General features: G+C 39.8%; 1 pseudogene; it reads right to left on the reverse strand.

The window, feature by feature from the left end:
* Positions 1–7,080: 7,080 nt before the first annotated feature.
* Positions 7,081–7,475, reverse strand: LOC102410607 (annotated as a pseudogene).
* Positions 7,476–20,918: the final 13,443 nt, after the last annotated feature.

Below are 20,918 nucleotides of genomic sequence, written 5' to 3' on the forward strand. Positions count from 1 at the left end.
TCAGCTCTATTTGGGGCAAATAAGGCAATAATAATAATACTTGCTAATATTTATTGAACTATTTTAATTATTTTTTCTTCTAAAGAGCACTTACTATAGTGCTGAAATATAGTTACTATATTTCAGGCCTGAATTAAATATTTTATTAATATATAAACCTAAGTTGATCCTTGGGTCAGGTAAATCCCCTAGAGAAGGAAATGACAACCCATTCTTGCCTGGGGAATACCATGAACAAAGGAGCCTGGCAGGCTACAGTCCACTGAGTTGCAAAGAGTTGGACACAATTTAGCAAGTAAAGCACCACCACCAATCCTTCATATGGCCTGAGGAAATTTATTGGTGATATTTTTCTCCCCATTTCATAGATGAGGAAACCAAAGCACGGTACAGTAAGTTCCCATCATACATACGAGTCCCATTCTGAGAGTGCGTTCATAAGTCCAATTTGTTTGTAAAGTCCAACAGAGTTAGCCTAGGTACTCAACTAACACATTTGGTTATATAATACGGTGCTGTAATAGGTTTATAATATTTTTCAACCCTGAATATTCATTGGAAGGACTGATGTTGAAGCTGAAGTTCCTGTAATTTGGCCACCTGATGCAAAGAGCTGACTCATTGAAAAGACCCCAATGCTGGGAAAGACTGAGGACAGGAGGAGAAGGGGGCGACAAAGGACGAGGTGGTTGGATCTCATCACGGACTTAATGGACATGAGTTTGAGCAAACTCTGGGAGATAGTGAAGGACAGGGAAGCCCAGCAGCTGCAGTCCATGGGGTCGCAAAGAGTCAGACATGACTTAGTGACTGAACAACAATAACTTTTCACACAAATAATATGTTTAAAAAAACACAAAAAATGAAGAAAATGTTTTTGATCCTACAGTACAGAACCTTGAAAATACAGTAGTACAGTACAACAGCTGGCATACAAGGGCACGCTCACGTCTTTGAAGGTTCGCAACGTGTAGGTTCATACGTAGGGGACTCATGTAAAGTAACTTCTCCAATGTCACAGAACTAATAAGTAAAGGAGACAGATCTCAAACTAGGCTCCAGACTCCAGACTCCCAATCATTGTTTCTCAAGGAACTCAGGACAGGCACCAAAAATCCAAGTCCTTAAGTTTTTACATTTTTAGTATGGTATAGTGGTTAAAAGCACACACTCTAGAGTCAGGCAAAGCTGTGTTTTAATTTCATGTCCATTAGTACTAACCTGGGTAAATTATTTAAGCCTAATTCACCGAATCATTTAAGCCCTCTAAGCGCTCTCTCGTCAACATCATCTCCGTCCTAGCATGTGTCTCGTAAGATTGCTGTGTAGATTAAGTGTAAATTGCTTTACACAGTGCCTGGCACAAAGTACCTACTGGAGACACACGTGCATAAATAGACACAGGGATGTAGATGGGAGGCTTGAGACTCCATTCAAATTATTCAGTTTCTATTCAATCACATTTTGCCATTAAGGAAAATATGGCTAGAGAGAGTTGTTGAATAAAAAGACCTAAGTAATAAAGGGAGACAGGGAGCAGGAAAAAATTGGATTCTAGAATCCAGTTTTGCACAGGGGACTTCCATTTAATACACTCACAGGGCCTGTGAGAACAGGCTGAGAATCAGCCTTCCAAATGCAGCCATTGGCAATGTTCAGGTCTTATTCTGAGATGGCTGAGTGCAGGGAGAGGAAAAGGACCCACACAGGTGAAGTCCTGCTCCAAACAAAGGAGAAGAAGAGGGAACATGTCAGCTGTACATGGTGTAACAAACAAGGAGGGAAGAAGACTATTAGGCAACCCCGACTATTGTCTAGTTCATTAGGAAGACAAACTCAGCCTCAGAAAAGGAATATTAAGGGTGGAACATTAAATGAAACTTTGCACATTAGGTCTCTTAAGTGTCACATTAAACACTTGAGACAAAGACTCAGAGAATCTAGAAAATACAACACACTAGTGAATATAACAAAAAAGAAGCAGATTCGCAGAAACATAGAACAAACTAATGATTACCATTGGGGAGACGGGTGCAATCCAGGGTCAGGACATTGCGAGGTACAAACTATTGCATGTACAGTAGCTACAAGGATATACTGTACAACACAGGAAATACAGCCAATGTTTTGCAATAACTGTAAATGGAGTATAACCATTAAAAATTATATACTAAAAAATACCACGGCTGATGAAAGCATCTATAGTAAAAAATAAAATGAAAATGAAAAGAAAAAGCCTCATATTGCCTAGTAATAAATGTTTTGATTTTAAGATGCATAATAATTGAAGGAGGGAATTCAAAATAAGATGCCTCATAATTTCAAAGATGTTTTAGAAAGTGTTAAAAATTTGCAAGAACTTACAGAAGACAACAAATGCAAAATCACCTCGGAGGTCTTTTTTCACAGTTTCAGGAAAGAAAATAAGGCTGGTAGTGGAAAATTACATTGGATGTTTTTAAATCGCCATTTCAGCTTCTTCCCTGGAGCCTAGAAACATTCCTGCATTCATCCACTAGGTTTGGATTGTTACAGGATCACTGCAAAACAGTGAGGAATAATTAATATGGCAGAAACCCATCAAGTTGTCTCTGTAAGGTCAAGTGCATGATGTGTAGAATACAATTAGGAGGTTAAAATGGCCTGTCAACTTTTACAGTATTAGCTGTTTGTAGGGGTCAATACCTTTCAAGGATATGGGCCCAAGAATGAAATTTCTAAGGAGCTGGTAGAATTATGGAAACTTTTGCATTGGCTTTAACCACCTAAGGCAATACATTTTTAAAATCCCTTAAAATATTAAAAACACATAACATTTTAAAACCATCAGGTACATTCTGGAGTCAGTAGTAAGTGAAACAAACAAATATATCCACTAAATTGAAATCTTTAGTTCCATTCTGGTCAAATTAAAGTGTAGCAAACAATTTTCTGACCTCCGCTCCCAAGTCATACCAGACCTTTGGAAAAACCATCTCTTTCACCATAAAGCAATTTGTGAGATAAGAGAAAAGAGTGGAAGAGAGGGAGCATCTAAGACTTTGTTATGATGTCCTAAACATTGATTAAACTTTTAATTAAATTAACAAGTGTATGGTAATTATCAATCAGAATTTTTAAAAGCGAAAAATCTCCAAGGTTCATACATGGATATCTGTGCATATGAATTTGGGGACATAGCTAAAAGGAGAGAGCTAACTTAAGTATGCATGTTTTTGGAGAGGGGTTGCTAGAAAGAGAAAGAAAAATGAAGAGCCTCTTGTCACACTGTATTCTCATGGCTAAAGGGCCCCAGTGACCGGCATGACCACATAGCTAAAAGGAGAGAGCTAACTTAAGTATGCATGTTTTTGGAGAGGGGTTGCTAGAAAGAGGAAGAAAAATGAAGAGCCTCTTGTCACACTATATTCTCATGGCTAAAGGGCCCCAGTGACCAGCATGACCACTCCCACCCCTTATGAAGGCCAAATGGTTCTAGTTATAAATAGATGGGCAAACATGTGTTTATATGTATGAATATGTCTCTAGACATATATATGCCATTAAAATATTTATTGAACACCAATTATGTGCTAGATACTCTTTCAAGCATTTTTAATGAAACAGCCCTAGAAGAAAGAGTTATTTTACCCATTTCATTGAGCAAAAACTCAGGCTTCTATAGGTTATATAACTTGCTCAAAATGACCCAGCTAATAACTGTACTCTGAAGTCTTTGCTTGTACCACATCATGCTGTTTATCCAACCACCAATGGCCTTCCTCTTTGAGAAAAGAGGCTCCAACCAAGTGATTGGGAGCTAGGTTCACTAGGTTCATTAGGACCACCCTGGATGTCCTATTTGACTTTGCGGGACTTCCCTGCCCATCCAGCAGTGAAGACTCTCTGCTTCCAATGCAGGGGGTGTGGGTTCCATCCTTGACAGGGGAACTAAGTTTTCCACATGCCATGCAGCATGACAGAAAAAAAAAAAAAAAAAAAGGAAAGAAAATCACAAATTGACTTTTGTGACTTTAGAAAATCACTAAAGTGCCCTGGGGCTTCCCTGGTGGCTCAGCAATAAAGAATCCGCCTGCCAATGCAGAAGACGTGGGTTCAATGCCTGGGTCGGGATGATCCCCTGGAGAAGGAAATGGCAACCCACTCCAGTATTCTTGCCTGGGAAATCCCATGGACAGAGGAACCTGGTGGACTACAGTCCATGGGGTTGTAAAGTGTCCGACACGACTGAGCAACTAAAACAACAGCAAAGTGCTCTGAATGCCTCTCCAGATTTCCCCATCTCCCCTCCTTCTGGTTGGTCTTCTGCCTAAACTGCTAAAGGGAACCAGACAAAACAATGTGGACAGACCAAACCCAGGCTCTATTAACTACATTAAAACATGTGCCTCTCAGTGCATTGCGTACCTCCAAGAGATTTTATGCCAATAATTTCAACTCCCAGTGACCCCCTTTCTTGAACCCACGTTCCTGTTTAATTGTGACCATCATCATGGCGGGAGCAGATTTCCACTGGCTCTCCTTTGCCAGGTATCAGAGGTCCTATATCAAGGTTCATATTCCTAAGATTCTTCAGTGTACCACCCAGTTCTGACTCATAAAACACAATGAGGAATTTACAACACTGATTTTTGCCATTGGCATAAAATTAGCCACCTAATTCCATGTATGCAGAGGATTTTTTTCCTAATTACTTCTTTATTAAACTACTCATGTCACAGCAAGAGGGCACGCTGATGTTACTGTACCTCAGAAACTTAATGAGATGGGGAGCCGGGGTCTTCCCTCTGCCCTCCTCCCTGCACGGGCCTGGCAGGTCCTGCCCCACGGATCTCATCTGTAGGCTGCCTTGTCCTCCGGTCAGTTTGGACACTGGGCAGGAGAGTGCAGCTGGAGTAACTCGTGTCCCATCTCCCTCTGTGTGTGGGCTCACTGTGGTTTTCTGTGTCCCTCAAAGAAGCCACAGCTCCTGTCATGTGACCCTCCCCAAACATCTCTCTCTCTGATTTCCATCAACCGTTCTCTTTATATCCAGGGGCGACGGCTCCCTGTGTGTGCTAGCCTTGGGCTCCTGCACCATCTCTTGTGTTGTCTCCCTAAACTCTGTCCTCATCTCTCTTTTTTTTTGTCTTTAAAAAGTCTTTTATTTATATTTGCATTAAAAATTTGATAACACCATTACAAGTTTAGCAAAGAAAGAAAAATACTCATAACCTAAATACAACTCATAATTTTTGTTAACTCCCTGTTAATAGTCAACATTTTTAACAGTCATAAACATGACATATGAATAATTTCATATCCTGCTTCACTTAACCTGCCATTATTCACATTTTCCCATATATTTTGAAAGTTTATGACTTTCTAAATTGCAGTATTGTTGATTTACGACATTATATTATTTTCAGGTGTAGCACATGGTGATTCAAAATTTTTATAGATTATGCTCCACTTGCAGTTACTATAAAATATTGGCTGTATTCCCTATGCTGTCCAATATATCCTCCTAGCTTATTTTATACATAGTAGTTTGTACCTCTTAACCCCAACCCTAGCTTACCCTGCCCCCACTTTTGTAAAATGCTCCCTTTATTAAACTCCCCCAAATACCCATTTGGCATGAACACTCTCTTCCTGTCTCCTGCACTCTGATAAATACAGATGGCATTCATGTGACTTGAGATTTTCCATGTGTGATGACTGCCTGTTTCATCAAGTGACGTCGTTAGAGGCTGAATCTACCTGTGCGCTGCACGGCTGTGATTTTACTACAACCAAGCTTTCCCTTGTGTGGGAAGAAAACACTATGGTAAGTGCATCATCAGGGTGTCAAGCAGGTGAAATGATGCCTAAATGTCTTCTGACAGAGGTCAGTCTAGGGGTCAGACTGGCCCACAAAGGCCACCTGAGTTCTCAGTATAACTCTGTTTAAAAGCCAAAATGAGGAGGGGTGGGATAAAATAGGAGTTTGGGACTAACATATACACCCTACTATATGTGGGCTTTCCCGGTGGCTCAGAGGTAAAGAATCTGCCTACAATGCAGGAGTCGCACAAGATGGGGATTCGATCCCTGGGTCAGGAAGATCCCCTGGAGGAGGGCATGGCAACCCACTCAAGTATTCTTGTCTGGAGAATCCCATGGACAGAGGAGACTGGCGGGCTACAGTCCATAGGATCACAAAGAGTCGGACACCACTGAAGCAACTTGGCACACACATATGTATGCCCTACTATATGTAAAGTAGATAATCAACAAGGGCTTACTGTATAGCACAGGGAATCGACCCAATATTCTGTAATAACCTATATGGAAAAGAATCTGAAAAGGAATGGATATATGTATACGCATAACTGAACCACTTTGCTGTACAACAGCAACTAACAATATTATAAATCAACTATACCCCAATACAAAATAAAAATTAAATTTAAAAAAAGGCCAAAATGAAACACACAAAAATGGAGACTTGACATGAAGAAGTAAAGATGATCATCCCATAAAGTTTCTTAGAGGAAACCAGAACTTTCCCCTGGGGATCATCCAGACTCTCTGGTTTTCCAAGTTGTTTTCTAGATCCCTTGTGTACCCTACAGTTGAGAACACGTCCTAATATTTATTGTTAATATGCCCGAGGATGAGATTAAGTCCTTTCAAAACCTTCACTTCCGGTTGGGAGGCCAATCAAACCAGGTCTCTGCCTTTGAGGAGGAGAGCCACAGATGCTTTGGACAGAACCTGGGCCCAGAGTGGGGTTTGCTCTGCTCAGTGTTGGAGACCAACAAGTTCTTCTGCCCTTTCCTGAGACCCCAAGAGGGAATGTCATAGAAAGAAGTAAAGCCACAGCTTTGGTTTTGTTGGTTTTACTTACTTATTTGTTTATTATTAAAACTTGCTTTTTTTTTTTTTTTCCTATTGAATCAAGTGCCATCTCCCAATTACAGTTAGATTATCATGCTTTACAAATATCAGCACAGTTAGCAACACCTCATCAATAACTGAAATAATAAATCAAACTGTTACTAGGTCTCAGTGGTTATGTCCGCATCTAAATTGTTATGGATTTATATGGTCAGGAACTCATTTGTTTGCTTTAGCTTTTAGCTTTCTTGGTTATGTCTCCAAATTCGAAAGAGGTGAGAGGTTCTTGCTGTCATGACAAAGAATTCAGCAGCAAACAGACTCCAGTTTGGGGAAATAATTATAAGTGAGTAAACCCTGTAGTCAAACCCAAATAAACCCTGTAGTCATCAAAACAGAAGATTGGACTGTGCTGAATTTTTCTGCAGGTCTGGCCATGTCAGCCAGTCCAGCACATACCTATGCATTTTCACTAATTGAAGCCCAGAAAGATACTCTTCCAGGACCTGCCGGGAGTTGCACATCAGCCTCGATTTCTCAGGAACCAGGAGCTCCAGCTTATCAAGGACCTGATGGTAGGTGGCCTGCAGTCCCCAGGTGCCGGGCACTGACATCTCTGCAGATGAGTGACTGTGGGCCACCAGCTGGGAGAGTGGCCGCGTGCTCGTCCCTGGCTGGCCATGGAGGACAGTTTGTCATTTCCCACTGCCTCGCACCCTCCTCTCATCCAGGGAGCTCTTTCTGTAGCTCAGCCTGCTTCCCTGTGAACCTAGTGGCCGGCCCCAGAGATTGTTTATTTTTTTCCATGAAGAGGAAGAAGGCTATAAAGTAGCAAAAGTTGGCCTGACAGTCAAGGAACCTGAGCTTCTGTCTCCTACTTGACTTTTGGCAAGCCACGTGGCATCTGTATGCCTCTGTTTCCATCTGTGGCTGAACGGTCGTCCTGTGTGCCAGCACAAAGCAGGTGGTGAGAATTGAAAATGGGCACCCAGTGCTGCAGAGGCTGGACTCAGGCAGGCTGCCTGGGTTTGGCTCTTGGCCTCAGGCATCAACGTTCTAATCTGAAAATTGGGTATCATATGGTACCTTTCTCAGAGTTGTTGTGAAGATGACGTGAGCGCACATGTATACAATGATAAGAACAAGTCCTGAGACATGGAAAATGCCAAGCGGTAGCTGGTAGTACTAAAGGCAAGCAGGTGTGAGGTGAGGGGGACCCCTCACATGACTTACGTTTCCATCAGGTGTGAGAACTGTGGAAACCCAGCCTTACTCTGAAGGGTGACGGTCATCTTAGCCTCACACTGAGTTGCCTGTGGAGCCCGAGGAACATCAGCTCTGTCACAGGACAGTTTTGGGAGGAGACCATACTCTACTGTTTTGGTTTTTTTGCCTTCTGTCTCAAATGGACAGTTTGCAATACATGATAATACCACCAGCATCTGTTTCTGAACATTTCTACTCATAAGAACCAAAAAGACTCCCAAGAAGAAACTCCTTTTCTCTCCGTTGGACTAGAGTCTTTCTGAAACAGCTTTCTACCAGGAGATTAATTATAGAAGCCACGGTATTTCCTGAAAATGGTAAAACATTTGAAAGGAGTCCTAAGACACTGCTTGATAAATGGCTTGACTCTTTATTGCCTAACAATCCAAAAGAAAAATGCGTGTTTGAAACAGAACAGGATGTAATGGAAATCTAAGTAGATGGACTGTAAAATGGATTTTATTAACTATTTACAGTGGCTATGTAAATTGTTTTCATCTCTGCTTGAGAGAGTTCCCTGTTAGGGTTTCTGAGCCTTCCTTGGTGCTTCTCTGATTTGTGGTGTAAAGATGAGTGGCTCCAAATGTGAGTGTTGTCAGCGAGATCTCCAGATAAGCCTCACTAGGTTACTGCAAACCTTGCCTTAGAGAGGGATTGTGTCCTTCAGAGAGAGCGTCTTCCATTAAAGACAGGAAAAAACTAAGAAGAAACAGGGCCTTTGCATCCTGAATGTCTCATGTCACCATTGTTCCCAGCAATTTGTCTCTATTGTAATAGACCCAGATGGTGCAGTTCAGTGGTGAGGTCATCTCTTAAAACATAATATGTAATTGACTCTACAACTTGCTTATCTAAATATGACCTTTCTGTAGTCCCATTTGTGAAAAGTCCATCCCAGTTCACCCATATGTTTGGAAAGGGTTTCAATTTACTTTCTTAAAACGTCAATTTGCTCTTGTCTCAAACTATACAGTCACTTTTCCATTCTTTGTGGGATCTGTCAAGTAGTTTGTGAATTATTGAGACCCCTGGCTTCTCTGCTCTTGGCCTGCCTTCTGATGCAGTCACTGAACACTGGGAGAGCCTTGGGGCCCTGTGGAGCTGTGCTACCGGCATACTAGTTACCTGCAAAATGAGGGCATCCCCAAACCCTCTTTTCTATTAAAAAAAAAAAGTCAAAATGGATATTTCAAAAGAAGTACTAGGACTGTCATCACAGTGGGAAAAATATCAGAATGCTGTTCTACTTCTTTACACTTAATTATGGTTTAGTATTATTTTATTTTTAATTATATTTTAATTATATACAGGGGTGGTGGCACCATAGTCTTCTTAGCTCTTAGGCCTTCTAAAGTCTTACTCAATCCTGCTAGGGACTGAGTAAGGATAGGACTCCAGGCTGAGATGTTCATGAAAGGGCCTCACATGTGCTACCGCCGCTTCTACATTGTAGGAGCCATGAGATGGGGCCATGAGTCCTGCCTTTCTGTTCTCAGATCACAGCATGATACTGGGCATAATGTAAGTACACAATGCAGACCCTTATAATTATACTCACTGTCTCTAATATTAACAGTTCCACCGAGGGGTGCTATTAAGGCAGCTCAGTTTCAGGGACGAAGCTGATGAATGCTCACTTGTTGGACACGGCTCTGTCCCTACAACTGGTGGAGGAGAGAAATGGGTTTGAAAAAGTTAGCTTATGCTGGGCACTGTGCTGGTTGCTTTCTTTTGTTCTTTTTTAAAATTTTTTAAAAATTGAAGTATAGCTGATTTACAATGTTGTTTTAATTTCTGCTGTACAGTAAAGTGACTTAGTTATACATTCTTTTTCATATTCTTTTCCATTATGATTTATCACAAGACATTGTATAATTCCCTGTACTATATAGTGTGGGTGTGTGTGTTAGTTGCTAAGTCATCTCCAACTCTTTGTAACCCCATAGATAGTAGCCTGCCAGGCTCCTCTGTCCATGGAATTCTCCAGGCAAGAATACTGAGTGGGGCCATTCCCTTTTCCAGGGGATCTTCCCGACCTCAAGGTCAAACCCTGGTCTTCTGCATTGCAGACAGATTCTTTACCATCTGAGCTATCAGGGAAGCCCAATATAGAAGTGCTATACAGTAGGACTTTGTTATTTATCTATTCTGTATATTGAGTTGACCAGAATGTTCATTCTGATTTTTCTGTATGATTTTATTAAAAACCTGGACCAACTGGGGCTTCCCTGTTAGCTCAGATGGTAGAGAATCTGCCTGCAATGCAGAAGACCAGGGTTTGATCCCTAGGTCAGGAAGGTCCCCTGGAGAAGGAAATGGCAAACCACTCCAGTATTCTTGCCTGGAGAATTCCACGGACAGAGGAGCCTGACAGGCTACAGTCCGTGGGGTTGCAAAGAGTCGGACACAACTAAGTGGTTGGCACACACAATATATAATAGTTTGCATCTTCCAACCCTAAACTTCCAACCTGTATTAACTCTTTTTTTAATCCTCATATCAAACTCTGAAGTTGATATTAGCTCCATTTTACACACAAAAAAACCTGAAGCTCAAAGGTTGATCTACTTGACCAAAGCCCTGCTACAGAAATGAAAGAGTGGAGCATTAGACCAAGATCTATCTGACCCCAAAACTCACACTCCTTTCATTAAATGTGATGCCAGATCCCCTAGAGTTCAACAGGTTGATCGCTGGGGTACAAAAACTAAGATAGATGCACTGGAAATAGCTCAGCAAGTCACTATCTAACAAGTTGTGCTTAGCATTAGAAATTAAAATTAAGGACCTATGCGTCTGATTGCAGGTAGGAGTGGGAGTAGAGGAAATTCCCTGCACGTTTTAGGTCTCTAGGGAACAATTCCTAGGTCTGAATAAATCTTAGAAAACTCTTAGGAACCAGGCCTTTTCTTAGATGTTTGAGAAGAGCTGGATTTGGGATGGAGCCAAGCATGAAACTAAAGGCTGTTGGATAAGCCTTTGATTTTGTCCCTTTTCTGAGCTGTGAAGGTGGGTGTGAGTGAAGAAGTTGTCAGCATCTAAGGAATGGTGCTGTGATTCTGGCAAAGGAAAGAAGGAAAACACTTCCCATCCTCTTTTCTTCTACCTCAAACACTGATTCAGTTCAAGACTATTTTCAGGAAATTCTGGAATTTCCACAATTAATCAACTTGTGGCAACAGTAGGGAAGCTGGAAAGCAAACTCAGAAGGTCATGGCAGGCAAGGGTCTGGGCGGTAAAGCAATCTTGCCTTTCTGCCTGAGGGATATCTACACAGACGTCCCAACTTTGGATGGTTCAACTTCACAATTTTTCAACTTTACAATGGTTTGAAAGTGATATCCATTCAGTAAAAATTGTACTTCAGAATTTTGATTTTTCCTCTTTCTCCCTAGCAAGTGATATATGGTAGGACACTCCCTTGTGATGCTGGACAGTGGCAGCCACTGCAGCTCCCAGTCAGCTCTGCAATCATGAGAGCAAAGAACTGGTATTTTTTCAACTGTTCTCAACATGGATGCTCCTTCAGTTTTTCACTTTCAGCACACTAATCAAGAAATTACATGAAATATTCAACACAATTATAATTACAAAATAGGCTTTGTGTTAGATGATTTTGCTCAACCACAGGCACATTTAAGGTGGACTAGGCTCAGCTACAGTGTTCTATAGGTTAGGTGTTTTAAATGCATTTTGACTTACAATATTTTCAACTTATGATGGGGTTACTGAGATGTAACCCCATCATAAGTCAAGGAAGATCTATGTTTCTAGGTGACATGAGACTAACCAACTATTCTTCCTAACAACAGAAGGGAAAGAGCCTGAACTAGAAGGGCAAAAGGTATTAAGCTGCATATATGAAGAATTTTCTTAAGTGGAGGGCAGAGGCATGTTATTCTACAGATTCTTTTGAAACAGGAGTCAAAATTTACCTGCTGGATTGGTGTGGAGCAGAATAAGGTGCAGGTGGGTGGACAGGGAGTTTCCAAAGTTTTTCCAGCCAAAAATTTCTGTATGATTCCTTTGGATAATTCCCCATTCCATCTTTTTCTTTTTTAGCCTAGCTTTTTGTTGACTTCACTTATGATACAAAAGAGAAAGTTATTCCCCAATTTCATAAGGCCAAGTCCAGGTCGTATAGAATAATGAAATGGGAAATCTCACAGACTCCAACATTAGACAATGAAAGAAGAAATTCACAGTCCTCTGGTCATGAAATGAAATGAGAAAATGCATTTCACTTCCTCCATGGCACATGGGCTTTTAAAGAGCAAGGAGAGCTAGGAGGATGGGTTATCATAGGTAATGCTTCTATATCTGGTTTACTTGTCAAACTAGATCTTTGTTTTCTATGATATTTAGATACACAATGAATTGTAAAATATAACATCAAAGTTAAGAGTGTGAATTGAGTGTTAGGTGTGATAAGTCATGAAAAGGAGGCAACTTATGGGTGTGCTGACAAAACACTGAAGAACTCAGGCATAAAGTAATAATGAGTTGTGTCAAATAAGAGACATAAGGAAGAAAGGAGAATGAGATTTGAAAAATAATAGAGAATCCATGTGGCAGAGAGCTAATTATCTTGACATCTAATCTTCCAGGAGGCTAACAGTTAGTTCACTTGCTAAAAGTCATCTAGGAGTGAGTTACAGAGATATTTTTAAACATGCCATTTTCATAATCCAGCCATGCCTGCATCTGATCATCAAACCCTTAAGGTCCAGTTGTTGGAGCAAAATATGAAATGCTCTCTTCAGCTCTGTGCCTTAGACTCTGGGAGGTTATTAGCAATAATAAGCCCTTTATCATCATTGAGATGAGTTCCTGAAACTTGCTACTAGTGCTTTGAGAGATGGCAGCACCTCTAAGTAAATCGTGGAATACTTTGTGTTGCTATTTTTGTCTGATTAGATTGAATGGTTTTAGAAAGGGGTCTGGGCAGAGCGGTTGAGGAATATTGGAGGAGTAAGAATAAAGAGCAAGACCTAGGCAGGATTCTAGTTCCAGAACTCCCTCTGATGGACCTCATCTTGGTCATTTAGAAAAGTTAATAGTTACATTGTTTTAGGCACTGTATGTGAATTAGCTCATTCATCTCTGCAACAACCCTATGAAATAGGTTCTATCATTATTAGCCCTATTTTACAGGTAAGGAAACTGGGGATCAGAGAGATCTCTAAGTAATTTTACCAAGGTCACAGAGTATGTAAACCACAGAGATCAAATTAGGACCCAGCTTTTCCTCCCCATAGAGTCCATGCTCTCAACTTCCTTGCTATTTGACATCTCTGAACTTGTCAGCAATTACCACGTGTAGACAATGAACCAGACACTGTGCTGGACCCTGAGCCATGGCTGAACATCAAAGGACTTCATGGGTTTTGGACATTACACATTTACGGTCTTTGGTTTCAGTCATTCACTGTGCTGTGCTCAGCCATGTCTTTGCGACCCCAAGGACTGTAGCCCACCAGGCTCCTCTATCCATGGAATTCTCCAGGCAAGAATACTGGCACGGGTAGCCATTCCCTTCTTCAGCAAATTTTCCCGATCTAGGGATTGAACCTAGGTCTCCTGCATTGCAGGCAGATGTTTTACCATCTGAGGCACCAGGGAAGCGCAGCCGAGGGTATAGTGGGAATCAAAAAGCCACAATCCCTATTCTTATGACCCTTACCATCCAGAAGCAAAGGGAGGCATTAAGCAAAGCATTTAAAATATCTAAAAAATTTCAAGTGTGCAAAGAGCTCTGTGGAAGAAAGGGGTATTAATTTCCTCAATAGAATGAGAAAACCAAATTGTATAATCTCCCTTCAGACTCGATTGTTGCTTTCTTTACAGGAATTTACATCCCCTGATAGAATGGAAGCCAACAGTACAAATCAATAGACCTACAAAAATGCTGTTCAGGCCATAACATTTCTACAATCTATAAAAGCCCCATGTTCTCCAGTTACAACCTCCTTCCTTCTTTCTTAGGACTTCTCTGAGTGTCCTACTAGATTTGTTCTAATCTATAACATTTATAGAGTGCTGCAGAGTTGACCAACACATTCCCAGATGTCATCCAGTTGGGTCTTCCCAACAGTCTTAACAGGTGGCTGCCTGTCCTTCCATTTTGTAAATAATGATAATACCTACTGGGCACTCCGTTATGTGCCAGACTTAAGCTCAGCACTTCACACACTTTACTCAATCAATTCCTCATAACAGCTCTATGAAGTAAATATCAAGGTACACATTAAGGAAATCAAGGCTTCAAGAAGTATTTTATCTGAAGTTCAGCAGCTGGGAGGTAGAGGAGCTGGCATTGTCTGCTTCATAGCCTGAGCTCATGGGAACTTGATGGGAGGTATGACTAGCCCAAGGTCATGCAGGGGTGATGTTAGGACTTGAACTTGAGTGCTTAGTTCTTTCCTCCATGACCCGGAAACCTCCTATACCTAGGTCTGCTTCTGGTGTTTGGGCACATAGGCTAGTGGAAAGATATTTTGAAAGTAACTCAAGTGTAGATAAATTGAGCAATATGTTCCACTTCATTTTAAAGTGACATGGCTGTTATCAACTTGTTTAATTTCTGGGAACATAGAAGGTTTTCATTTATAAGGCAGAATCATTAACAGAGGTATTTCCCATGTATAACTGGAGTTGATCCCTGTTGTAGCTTTATTCTGCTTTTGACATGTTTATTATTGTGATAGTAAAAGTCAAGAAATGCAGAAGCCTTGAATGCAGACAGGCCAAAATTAACTTCTAAGATAGTCAGCTGAAAGAAACTGACCTCTGAGCCACTATAATCGTCAAATGTAGATATTACCCAAGAAAGTAAACTTTGAAAGATTTAACGTCCTTAGATGTCTCATTGCATTTTTTTCTGTGACCCAATCTTGTTCCTCTGAAGTTCTTATGTGTACAAAAGAGTACTCTTTAGAGTCTTTTGATTAAATACTTTTGATAGATGAATAATACTATTTATATCAAACAGTTTAGTCTATAAAGGCTATGTAGCGCTATTCAAGGAATATAGTTGCCCATATTTTAAAATTCAAATATAAATGGGGAAATCTGGCTAATTTTAAGCAATGTTAAATTTTTAAAGACTAAATTTAAGGTATCAAGAAAAGGCAAGTAAGTCAAATATACTTCAATATAAAAAAAGAAGAGAAAAAAATTGCTTGTTATAAAAAGCTATATATTCTCAGGAATAAAAGTATAGATGAAATAAAAAACAGAGAAACTAAAACATAATGGCTTGAGCACAGATAGAAGAATTTTAAAATCAGAATAAAGTTACGGGATAATTACAGATGAGGTTTTTGAGCAGCAATTTACTTCCCTGTCACTAGATGGGGCTCACTAGTCGAGGTTATTTTCTTTCCAGATTTGCATTTTGTGTCAGACAACATAAAGAATTCAATTGGGATTGGGGTTCAGCATTTTAAAAGATAAGTTATTGGAAGGTATTCAATGGGAATCCTAATAAGATTGACTTTTTTTGTTGACCACAATAGTCTTATTGAGCAAAGCTAGCTTTATCCCAATTTAACATGAAATAGGTCACTATTAGAAAAGACAGCTTTATTGTGTTTGTATTCGGGATTAACGGATAAAATAAATAGTTCTTTTCTTCCCACAGGGGTTGATGAGCCAGCTTTATTCTAAATGACTGAAGACTTCTGTTCTTTTCAACAAACACAGTCCTCCAATTAGGAGCTGCAAATAAGATTATATGCCCTGAATAAGTCTGAAAAGGTCCTTTTATAATTACAAAGTTTGTGTGTGGGAAGTGGAAGCAGCATTAAGTGTTCACTGTGGCTTTATTAAGAGAGTGACGTGAAGATTTCCCAAATCTTCATCTGAGTACTCTAAAATGATAAAATAAAAATCATAGAAAACCATATGTATATTCCATTTTTTTTTTCCCCTGAAAGCTTTCACATCTAAGCTGTAGAAACAAATTCATGCTTTTTACTTTATCAGGCATATTTTAGAAACAGTGTTATTTCATAGTGCAAAGATTATTAAAATACAAGTGAAAATAATTTTGCTTAACGAATGGAATTAAAATGGCTTTGTCAATATAGGACATTCTGGATATTTTCACTGGAGCCCTTTTTTTGATTATCACTATGCTACTACGACATAATATTTTGTTAACTACTGCTGCTGGATTTGACATATTTAGCTCCCTGGCCTGCAGATACACAATAGTTATTGTATTCATCTAACCTTGTAGAGCAACCAGATTTTGGTAAGTAAATGGATATTTCCTGGATGAATAAATATGCTCTCCACAGTGCGCTCAAGGACCCGGTGAGATGCAATCCCCACAGCCTCACAGAATAAGATGCAGTCACATAAGGGCAGCTTCCTCTGAACTAAGGATGGGGGAAGGCAAAGGTGAGTGGGAGAGGATGAGCTGAGAGTGCCTAGATATGAGGGGAAAACCGCAGGTCAGACACAACTGACAGAACCAAGCCCAGTCTCCAGCTTAGCTTCTTCCACAAATGTACTTTGGGTGCTTACCACACCAGACACTGTCCTGTATTATGGATACAGCCGTGGACAGGTCAAAGACCCCTGCGCTTATGGAATTACCTTGTAGTCACTTCTCGACTGTGTGACTCTGTTGTACCATTGGGTCACACTTTTTATCTGCAAAATGGGTTTAACAATACCTACTCCACAGGGCGAGTAGACTGGAAACAGTAAAGCTAGAGGACCCAGAAAGGCACTGACACCTAGGGGGGCATTCAAGAAATATTTCATAAATGAATGAGTATATAGTCAGGGACTAACTCTCTATGGGTTTCCCTGGTGGCTCGGTGGTAAAGAATCCACCCACCAATACAGGAGGCAAGGGTTCTATCCCTGGGTCAGGAAGATCCCCTGGAGAAGGAAATGGGAATGCACTCCAGTATTCTTATCTAGGAAATTCCATGGACAGAGAAGACTAGTGGGCTACAGTCCTTGAGGTCACAAAAGAGTTGGACATGCCATAGCGACTAAAATAACAAGAACTCTCTATAGCTGGTTTTCTAGACTATTAAACCCTTAAAATTAAATTGCAGATATCACCTCCTGACATCTGAGTTTTATGTACACATAATACACAAACACACACACCCACCATTTAGAATCACTAAATATCTCAGGAGTAAAAAAGATCCTATTGAGCTTTACTTTGTCTAGTTTAAATTATGAAAAAATGGGAAATGAAATTGGATAACAATACTGAATATGATCTTTCAAACTATACTCTCTCTACTTCACCCCTATCCAATCCAGAAATGTAGACAAGTCCCTCCCTCTAATGGTCACCATGCCAAAAAGACATTGAATGTGCTTAGCTTCTCGCCTGTTGAATTGAGAGAACTTTTATTTCCAGATGGAACCATTGGCTTTATGTCATAACAAGGTATATTTTAGACCAATGGTCCATCTGGCTGCATGCTGAAGTCATCTGGAGGAGCTTTATAACAACACCTAGGACCTATGATTCTTTACCGATGATCCATAGGGTCGCAAACAGTTGAACGTGACAGAAGCTGTTTAGCACCGTACCTATGATATCTTGGCCATGACACCAAAAGCACAGGTAACAAAAGTAAAATAAACAAGTGGGACTTTGTGAAATTAAAAAGATTTTGTAGAGCAAAGGATACAATCAACAAAATGAAAAAGAAAGCTACTGAATAGGAGAAAAGATTTGCAAACCATATATGTGATGAGGTTAACATCCAAAATGTATAAGGAACCCTTATAATTCAATAGTGAAAAACCAATTAGCAAAGGCCTTGAATAGACATCGCTCTAAAAAAAAGACATACAAATTGCCAAAAGTTACATGAAAATGTGCTCAACATCATTAATCATCAAGGAAATGCAAATTAAAACTGTAATGAGATATCACCTCATACCCAGTAGGATGGCATTAAAAACAAAGCCAGAAAATAACAAATGTTGGTAAGGATGTGGAGAAACTGAAAACTTGAACACTAATGGTAGAAATGTAAAACAGAATAGCCACTGTGAAAAATAATGTGGAGGTTCCTCAAAAAATTAAAAGTAGAACTGCTATATGATCCAACAATCTCACTTCTAGGAATTTAACCAGAAATTAGGATCTCAAAGAAATATTTATACTCCAATGTTCATTGCAGCATAGTTCACAATGGCCAAGATATGGAACCAACCTAAATGTTTATCAGCATATGAATGGATACAGGAGATGTGATATATTCATACAATGGAAAATTATTCAGCTTTAAAAAAGAAGGAAATCCTGTCTTGTGCTACAGCATGGATGAAACTTAAGGACAATATGCCAAGTAAAATAAGCCAGTCACAGAGGGACAAATACTGCATGATTCAATTTATATGAGGCAATCAAAGTAGTCAACTCACTGCAGCAGAAAATAGAATGGTGGTTGCCAAGGACTAAGAGGAAGGAGAAATGAAGAGCTGCTATTGAATGAATGTAGTGCTTCGATCATGCAAAATGAAAACGTTCTAGGGATGTGCTGTACAACCAAGTACAAATAGTTAATGATACTGTACTGTACCTTAAAAAATCTGTTAAAAAGGTAAATTTCATGTGTTTTTTTATCATGAGGAAAAAAAAAAAAAAAGGTGCCTGGCTCTATCCTAACCAATTAAATCAGAACTCCTGGGAGGTGGGAGGAGGACATCCCTCTGTTGCTTTCAATGATGTTGTTGCTGACTTTCTTCTTTGAGCTGTGCACACTAGAGTTACATGCTATAGGAAAATCTCTATAGAGCTACATTATCTTCTTAAGTCTCTATCCTTTCACCCATATCTGTGCCTTAATATAACTCTGCTGCTGCTGCTAAGTCACCTCAGCCATGTCCGACTCTGTGATCCCATAGACGGCAGCCCACCAGGCTCCCCCATCCCTAGGATTCTCTAGGCAAGAACACTGGAGTGGGTTGCCATTTCCTTCTCCAATGCATGAAAGTGAAAAGTCAAAGTGAAGTCGCTCAGTCGTGTCCGACTCTAATAGTTGATAATACCTATTTTGATTAATGGCACCATCATCTTTCAAGTTACCTGAGCTGGGAACCTGGGTGTCAGCCTAAACTCATCCCCTTTATCAGGTCATCCAAGTCTGTTAATTCTACATCTTAAAGATCTATCCATTCATCCCTCTTCTCTCTCTGTCTCTCTTTTCCTCTCCGTTACCACATTTTTAGAATGGCTTTTGTCTTTTCTAATATTAAAATCTAATTTTGTTGCTGTCATCTTTAAAAAATTCCCACAAACAGCCTTAGCTTTCAGAATAAAGTTTCAGCCTAAGCCTATGTTCCTTTAACCTATGCTGTCCACTAAAACAGAAAGGCAAGCTCTATATAGCATATTCTACTCTCAACTCAAATGTGCCATCTCTCCCTGGCCTTTGAGCATGGGCATAAGTTGTTCACACTCTCTGGAATATCCCTTATCCCTGTCCTTCTCCATCTGACCAGTTCCTCTTCAGGCTTCAGGATCAGCTTACTAGTTGCATTAGTTTAGGGGTGAGGACATGGGCAGCTACAGCAGTAAATAATATAATGAGCATGGCAGGTGGTGCCCAAAGGCTTTGAGCCTATGCACTTTCACTTCCAAAGCTGGCATTTGAAACCAACTGGCTAGCTTATACGAGAGTTTCTAAGGATCTACTCATCCCCTCATCTTTGCAGGTTAACCCAGAGGGAATGCTCTAGAGACAAGGGCACAAAGCCACAGAATTTTAATTGCAGTTTTGAATTACAAATGTGAGTAAGCCAAAGTTTGAAAAATTTGCAAAACGAAGAAATCACTATGAATTTTGCAACAATGCCAAGAATGGTTGTGAGTAGGCCCACACAAACATACACACTAGTTATATAAATACAGAAAGCTTTTTTTACCCATGCCCAACCTCTGAAACCAAAGCCAACATGCCCTTTGTGCCTACAACCCACTGAAATGAAAAGAGGAGGGGTCGAATGAGAGGAGGTAAGCTTTATATAGCATATTTTACATTGCTATAATTAATGCTTCTTTCTAATTACTAATCAAATTGGGCTTTGGATTTTGAGTGGACCTCTATTCTAAATGTTGCAGTTGATGTGGATATGGCTATTGATTTTCTTTCGAAACTATTATCTTTTTGACAACCAAGGAAATTTATCTTCTTTGGATCTGACCTGCCAGATTTGATTCCCAAGAGACAATGAACATCCATTAGAGGGTCCATATATATTAATGAGCAAGAGGGTGATGAACTGCACACTCTGTAATTATACTCCACAATTGCTTCTACATTTAAAATAAATTCTGATGTTATTTGCATGCATCATTGAAAACCAATTATTTATACATGTTGCAATTTTGACTCATAAAAAACGAACACTTGTTTTATACTTTTTGAGGATGGATAAAAGGAATGAATAGAAGATAATAGGTTCTCTGAAATGATCAGTTACCAAAAATATTTCTTTTTAATCCAAGAAAGTCTGTTAAATAGGAATGTTTGCATTATTTAGTTTGTTTACTTGCTTGTAGTTATTCTTGTTAAAATTTACAAGTCCAATTATTTGACTATGACATCGGAATTATGTCCAAATAATTAGGGAAACATTTGCCCAGTTGTAATTAAAGTTTCTGGGGTGAAAAGAATTTAAAAGATTATATAAGAGATAATAAGTATATTATCATTATCTTCTGTTGAGTTAACTCTTCTTCATTTCCACTCAAGTAGGACTTGAGGGACAGGGTTAGTTATAGTTTAGTGAACAGCAGC

Source organism: Bubalus bubalis, chromosome 7 (genome assembly GCF_019923935.1).
Source record: "Bubalus bubalis isolate 160015118507 breed Murrah chromosome 7, NDDB_SH_1, whole genome shotgun sequence".
Classification (NCBI taxonomy): Eukaryota; Metazoa; Chordata; class Mammalia; order Artiodactyla; family Bovidae; genus Bubalus; species Bubalus bubalis.